Source organism: Xenopus tropicalis, chromosome 7, assembly GCF_000004195.4.
Source record: "Xenopus tropicalis strain Nigerian chromosome 7, UCB_Xtro_10.0, whole genome shotgun sequence".
In the NCBI taxonomy this organism is placed as follows: domain Eukaryota; kingdom Metazoa; phylum Chordata; class Amphibia; order Anura; family Pipidae; genus Xenopus; species Xenopus tropicalis.
In genome coordinates, this window is record NC_030683.2 from 119,278,345 (window position 1) to 119,286,306 (window position 7,962).

Genomic DNA, 7,962 nt, shown 5'->3' on the forward strand with positions numbered 1-7,962 from the left:
CACCGTGAGGAACCCCCTACCCAACATCCCCCGGCAGGGCATTCCCCAACCCCCTCACTGCCCTCACCGTGAGGAACCCCCTACCCAACATCCCCCGGCAGGGCATTCCCCAACCCCCTCACTGCCCTCACCGTGAGGAACCCCCTACCCAACATCCCCCGGCAGGGCATTCCCCAACCCCCTCACTGCCCTCACCGTGAGGAACCCCCTACCCAACATCCCCCGGCAGGGCATTCCCCAACCCCCTCACTGCCCTCACCGTGAGGAACCCCCTACCCAACATCCCCCGGCAGGGCATTCCCCAACCCCCTCACTGCCCTCACCGTGAGGAACCCCCTACCCAACATCCCCCGGCAGGGCATTCCCCAACCCCCTCACTGCCCTCACCGTGAGGAACCACCTACGCTGCTTCAAACAGAAGCTCCGTTCCTCTAATCTAAAGGGGGGCCTCTGGTGCGTTGATCATTTTTATGGGAAAAAGACCCCCCCCCATCTCCCTATAATCCCCTCTAATGTACTTGTACAGAGTAATCATGTCCCCTCCCAAGCGCCTCTTTTCCAGAGAAAACAACCCCAACCCTGACAGTCTAACCTCATAGTTTAACCCTTCCATCCCCTTTACCAGTTTAGTTGCAGTCTCTGCACTCTCTCCAGCTCATTAATATCCTTCTTAAGGACTGGAGCCCAAAACTGTCCCCCATACTCACAGTGAGGCCTTACCAGGGACCTATAAAGGGGCAAAATTATGTTTCATCCCTATGATAATATAGAAATAAAAAGGATGGATCTCACACACACAATGCAGCCTTTCCATCACTCTTTATAAAAAGAAAAAGCTTTGTATGCCAGGTGCCTCATTTGAAGCACAACTAAAGTCTAAAATAGACAATGACTGAACATAAACATTTATGCACTGTTCATTGGACATGTGGAAATCACAAGGTACATATGCAAATCAGTATATTACATACATAGTTACATAGGGTTGAAAAAAGACCACTAAGTTCAACCCTTCCAAGTAAACCCAAACTTACCAATACACTCACATACAGACCCATACTGACCTATCTATCCACTCACATACAGACCCATACTGACCTATCCACTCACATACAGACCCACACTGACCTATCCACTCACATACAGACCCACACTGACCTATCTATCCACTCACATACAGACCCATACTGACCTATCTATCCACTCACATACAGACCCATACTGACCTATCTATCCACTCACATACAGACCCACACTGACCTATCTATCCACTCACATACAGACCCACACTGACCTATACACTCACATACAGACCCACACTGACCTATCCACTCACATACAGACCCACACTGACCTATCTATCCACTCACATACAGACCCACACTGACCTATCCACTCACATACAGACCCATACTGACCTATCTATCCACTCACATACAGACCCATACTGACCTATCTATCCACTCACATACAGACCCACACTGACCTATCTATCCACTCACATACAGACCCATACTGACCTATCTATCCACTCACATACAGACCCACACTGACCTATCTATCCACTCACATACAGACCCATACTGACCTATCTATCCACTCACATACAGACCCATACTGACGTATCTATCCACTCACATACAGACCCACACTGACCTATCTATCCACTCACATACAGACCCACACTGACCTATCTATCCACTCACATACAGACCCATACTGACCTATCTATCCACTCACATACAGACCCATACTGACCTATCTATCCACTCACATACAGACCCATACTGACCTATCTATCCACTCACATACAGACCCACACTGACCTATCTATCCACTCACATACAGACCCACACTGACCTATCTATCCACTTACATACAGACCCACACTGACCTATCTATCCACTCACATACAGACCCACACTGACCTATCTATCCACTCCCATACAGACCCACACTGACCTATCTATCCACTCACATACAGACCCACACTGACCTATCTATCCACTCACATACAGACCCACACTGACCTATCTATCCACTCACATACAGACCCACACTGACCTATCTATCCACTCACATACAGACCCACACTGAATTTTCACTACACAAATTAGTCGCCGCAACTTTATAAAAAGTTGTGGTGACTAATCCCCCCAGTTGTCTTCGCCCTTAGAATTCAGCTAAAGTCCAGCTCCAAGATCAGAATACCAGAGAAGGGCTTTAGTTTTTTAGTAAGCAGCCAGGCAGGACTGGGATTGGTTAGCATGTATGCATGCGTAATAGCCAAAAGAAAGAGGCTAGAGCAGAGGAAAGAAGAATATTGTGAGTCCGGCCAAAAAGGTCACTGACATCAGCCAAAAGGAGACTGAGCATGTGGAGTAGTTTTGCAAGACAGAAGACGGAGAGCTCATGAGGACACAAATCTTCATTTCTATGCCCAAAACACATAGCCAAATATTTTTTAGCCATATTTTTTATTTTAGACTTTAGTTCTCTTGTAATTAAGGCCTCCTGGGCCATGTAACCGCAGGGTCTACTACCTCATAATTACACCCCTGTCTCAATTGTGGCACTTTGCACACTTTATAGGGAATTGTAAAAGAAGCCTTAACATTCTTATTAATATGTCTTCCATTAAGCAGAATGAAATGTAAAGTCCCTAACTGTCTAATACATAACTATTTACTTTCTATGGTACTTTACAGCACCCTCAGAGAATATGTTTCACTATCAGACTGGGTGCTGGGAAAGCAAGAATTGTAATATGACTATGACGGCAACATCATTAGGAATTGAAATTATGAAAGCAAGTTATTGCTGTAATACAGACAACTGCACCCCACTAGAACCAGCCATTGCCAGCATCAGTAAGTACCCATTGTTTTTGCTTACAAATATCTGCATTGAACTTGATTCTCCTATAAAATATTGAGCTTTTATATCGGTATAATTATAAATGATAAGAAAAGTTTTTTCAGCTGTAGTAGAATTGTGTAATTGTCTGTGTCATAAATTACAACTGAATAGAGTTCTCTAAATGCTCCTCAGCTTCCAGCAGTGCCACAGGTGCCTACTTTATTAATCATTAAAGGAGAACTAAAGTCTAAAATTGAAAATCATTAGAAATGCTCTATTTTGTATACAGAACATAAATATAAACATTGTGAACTTACTGCACAAGCCCAGAGGTTGAGAAGCCTATTTAAAGTAATGATTTATGCTTTCAATGTTGTCCAGAGGGGGCTGCCATCTTGTTACTTGGTTAGACCATCTTTTTAAAATTTAGGGCTTGCACATGCTCAGTTTGCTCTGGGCTGCTGTTGGGAGGCTGAGCCTAGGGAACGTAGTAAATTATCAAAACAGCACATCAGGTAATATCTGCCATAGAAGCTGATTAATAATAAGAATCATAATATGCAGACTGCACTGGTTCCTGTGTTGCCATGTAATGTAATGTGGGTTTTAGTGTTTTTGCATTGTTTAATGAAACATTTCCCAGCTCTCCAAAGCCAGTGGCTGCATTAAAATGCAAGAAATCCCCCAATGAGAATCCCAGCTGATGTGAGTAAATCCGGCTCCCTGTTCTCTGTTCCTGCAATTGGAGTTGGGAGCAATAAGCACAGTTTCCCAGCACTGAACAAGTCTGTCCCTTTATCCCCATGTCTGATTCCTGTGCCATATAATGAAGGGAAAAATGCCATCATTATCTCTATATGTAAGATCATATCAAAATGGCTGTATCAACTTCAATGGCAGATATTATGAGACTTGTGTTGTTTGTTTTGATATTTTACTTTGATCCCTAAGCTCCGCCTCCTGACAGCAGTCCAGAGCTCACTGAGCATGTGCAATCTTGTGGGCTGATACAGTAAGTTCAAAATATAAAATGTTCTTTATACAAAATACAGCATTTCTAATTATTTTCTATTTTAGACTTAGTTCTCCTATAAAATAGCCCCACTTAAAGGAGAACTAAAGTCTAAAAAAAGACTATGGCTAGGAATGTTTAGCTATGTGTTTTGAGCCCTTGTACCAGCCCAAAGCCACCAACACTCTATAGAAATAAAGCCCCATGCCCCTGAAGATACCCACAGTAGCTCTCCAGCTTTTGCCTTGCCCAACTACTGCACACAGGCCCGGATTTGTGGAGAGGCCACAAAGGCCCGGGCCTAGGGCGGCAGAAGTTTAGGGGCGACATGCTGCCCCGCCGCAAGAAAATTTTTAAATTTGGCTCCCATACGGAGCAGTCGGGACCTCTCCCCACTGCTCCATATGGGAGTTTAGAGGAGCGTTTGCGCATGCGCACGGGGGGGACACCCACAGGGGCGGCCTCGGGGCCCGGGAGAGAAATCCAGCCCTCACTGCACATGCTCAGTCTGCTCTTGGCTGATGTCACCCAGTGCCCAAAAAGTGCCCACTTGAAAGTGCCACACATAGTGCAAAGGGTGCAATGACTTAGCCTCAAAAGAGGCTAAGTACATAAAAACTCCGGGTCCACCTGGCACAAAAATGGTCCTAGAATTTCTTCAGGAACCCCCTCGCCGGCCAAAAGACCAGCAGGAGGCAAGGGTCTTCGGATCCCCTTCGCCGCAAGGCTAGGGGGATCCCTTTATCCGTTCCCCTCCCAGCCGAAGCCGAAGAGGGGTCAGGGTTACAAGTGGACCTCCGAAGAGGTCCTGCCATCATGGTGCGCCCACTCAGGAGTGCATAAAAACCCGGAGGTCATTGCACCAAATCCAAAATAAGTGCTTAAAAATAAGTGCAAAAATGAATGAATGAAAGAGAAAACATATATATACATATGAAAACATAGAAAAGTGGCTTAAAAAGCCCCAGCCTTCCGGCCGGTGTATAAAAATTCCTCTTGCCCCTACCAAATGGTCTGGGGCTATAAGAGCATAAAGTGTATAAGAAAAAGTGCCTGGTGTGCTAAAGTGATGAGTGCTCCACCATGGTGGTTCTCCGGCACCCCAGGGGTGCAAATCCTGGGGCGCATCACAGGCTCAATTCAGATGCCAGGCCCTCTGGCCAGAGGATCAAGTGCCTCTCCGCCCAGCGGTGAGGAGGGGGCAGATACATCCCCCACCTCACGCCAAGAACAGATACTACACTTGATCTTAGCCAAAAGGCCGAGAAGCAAGCATTACTAGCTTTTGTACAGGAGCTTGTTTTTGCTTTTGTTATAAAACCACATCACAGACTAATAACTTCTCTCAAAGTGTTTATGAAGCAGTTGCACGGGGGTTTGTGTGCATTACACATGGGGAGAGGCCAAACTGTGAACCTCTGCGCAAATATTATGTTCCTTCCCAGACATGCTGATTTGCATATGCAAAGTGCATACCCCCCAACTGTCCCGCTTTTCGCGGGACAGTCCCGGTTTTTACAGCGCGTCCCACTGTCCCGGATTGTTCAATGAATGTCCCGCATTACGGAAATGCAGAACATTCATTAAACTATCCAGGCCAGCGGGACGCGCTGGCTACAGCGGAGCACTCCGGCTCCATCTCTTCTTAGGCTCCTGCTCCTTATTTGGCTCCTCGTACGGCGGCGACAGGTCCTTTTATAAGGTTGCGCCCGTGCGTACGTGTGACGTCACACGTACACACGGGCGCAACCTTATAAAAGGACCTGTCGCCGCCGTACGAGGAGCCGAATAAGGAGCAGGAGCCCAAGAAGTCTATGGGGGCCGCAATGGGGGCCGCTATGTATGAGGTACTCACTATGGGGGCAATTGGGGGGTACTGTGTATGGGGGGCACTGTATGGGGGGACACTGTGTAAGGAGGGCTACTGTGTATGGGGGGGCACTGTGTATGGGGGGATCTGTGTATGGGGGGGTACTGTGTATGGGGGGGCACTGTATGGGGGGACACTGTGTATTGAGGGCTACTGTGTATGGGGGGGCACTGTATGGGGGGGCACTGTGTAAGGAGGGCTACTGTGTATGGGGGCACTGTGTATGGGGGGCTACTGTGTAAGGAGGGCTACTGTGTATGGGGGCACTGTGTATGGGGGGCTACTGTGTATGGGGGCACTGTGCATGGGGACACTTTCTATGGGGGCACTTTCTATGGGGGCATTGTGTATGGAGGGTACTTTCTATGGGGTGCTGTCTATTGGGCCATCGTGGGCACTATTTTAACTATTTTAAAAATGGTGTGTGGCAATTGGGGTGTGGCCACAAAGTGGGCGTGGTCAAAAAGTGTTTGTCCCTCTTTTCATTTTTTAAATGTTGGGAGGTATGAAAGTGACTGACACTGAGTTCAGAGTTTGTGCTCTCACAATTATACACAGGCTGTGTATGGAACCCCCAGTCTGCTTGGCTAACCTTTGCTTTGGTCAGTGTAATGCAAGTGTCAGATAAAGTTGTTTGTAGAAGAATAGAATTCAGAATGTGTTTTGTTTAGAAAAAGCCACAATTATCTCCTGCACTGGTATTTTGGGGGATGGAGATAAGGTAATATTTGGGAATCTGTTGTAAACAAGTTACATCTAAATACTGAGCTAAAGCTTGTTTTTATTGATATCCTGTAATAAAATGCATATAATAGGGCAGCACTAGTTTATATGTACCTGTACCCATGATGCACCTGTGTCTCTGTGCCAATGGGATCATTTTTAGGTTCCACGTAGTTCTCTAGGGGGTTTAAGAAAAAATGATATACACAAGAGCATTGACCAATGAGAATGCTAATTAGATTCCCAGCACTATATCAGCCATTTTGATATTATCTTACATATAGAGATAATGATGGCATTTTTCCCGTCATTATATGGCACAGGAATCAGACATGGGGATAAAGGGACAGACTTGTTCAGTGCTGGGAAACTGTGCTTATTGCTCCCAACTCCAATTGCAGGAACAGAGAGAGCCGGATTTACTCACATCAGCTGGGATTCTCATTGGGGGATTATTTTGCATATTTATGCAGCCACTGGCTTTGGAGAGCTGGGGAAAGTTTTATTAAACAATGCAAAAAATATGCAGGCTGCATATTATGATTCTTATTATTAATCAGCTTCTATGGCAGATATTACCTGATGTGTTGTTTTGATAATTTACTACATTCCCTAAGCTCCGCCTCCCAACAGCAGCCCAGAGCAAACTGAGCATGTGCAAGCCCTAAATTTTAAAAAGATGGTTCAACAAAGTAACAAGATGGCGGCCCCCTCTGGACAACTTTGAAAGCATAAATCATTACTTTAATTAGGCTTCTCAATCCCTGGGCTTGTGCAGTAAGTTCATAATGTTTATATTTATGTTCAGTATACAAAATACAGCATTTCTAATGATTTTCAATTTTAGACTTTAGTTCTTCTTTAAAATAGTTGTGCTGAATTCAGTTTCTCTAAGTTCTGTCAGTGTTTCTATCCTTTGTAACAAGGTGGAAAGAAAAGTCACACAATAAGGATTCAGCTAAAGCCTCACCCCAAGCTCAAAGTGCCAGAGCAGGACTGGAGTTTTTTAGGGAGCAGCCAAACAGGACTGTGATTGGTTGGCTTGTATGCATGATCAATAGTGACCAGGCAGTGACTAGACCAAGCAGGCAGGGGAAAGAAGAATATTGTGAGTCGATCCCTAAGCTCAGGTCACTGACATCAGCCAAGAGCAGACTGAGCATGTGCAGTAGTTGGGCAAGGCAAAAGATGGAGAGCTCCTGTGGGCATCTTCAGGGCCATGGGGCTTTATTTCTATAGAGTGTTGGTGGCTTTGGGCTGGTACAGGGGCCCAAAACACATAGCGAAACATTTCTAGCCATATTCTTTTTTTAGGCTTTAGTGTCCCTTTAATTGAAATAAAATTTGTTCCCTGTTATTGACTGGAAGGCAGAACAATTCACAAACACTCTGTAGTAAGTAGACACATATTTTTGGCTTAAAGCTGACTTCTTTAACTTTATTGTTTTTTGAACTATATTTTCTCTTTATTTATCTTTAGTAAAACCAAAGAATTCCA

General features: G+C 45.3%; 1 pseudogene; it reads right to left on the minus strand.

Annotated features, from left to right (window-relative positions):
- Nucleotides 1-5,033: 5,033 nt before the first annotated feature.
- Nucleotides 5,034-5,144, minus strand: LOC116412578 (annotated as a pseudogene).
- Nucleotides 5,145-7,962: the final 2,818 nt, after the last annotated feature.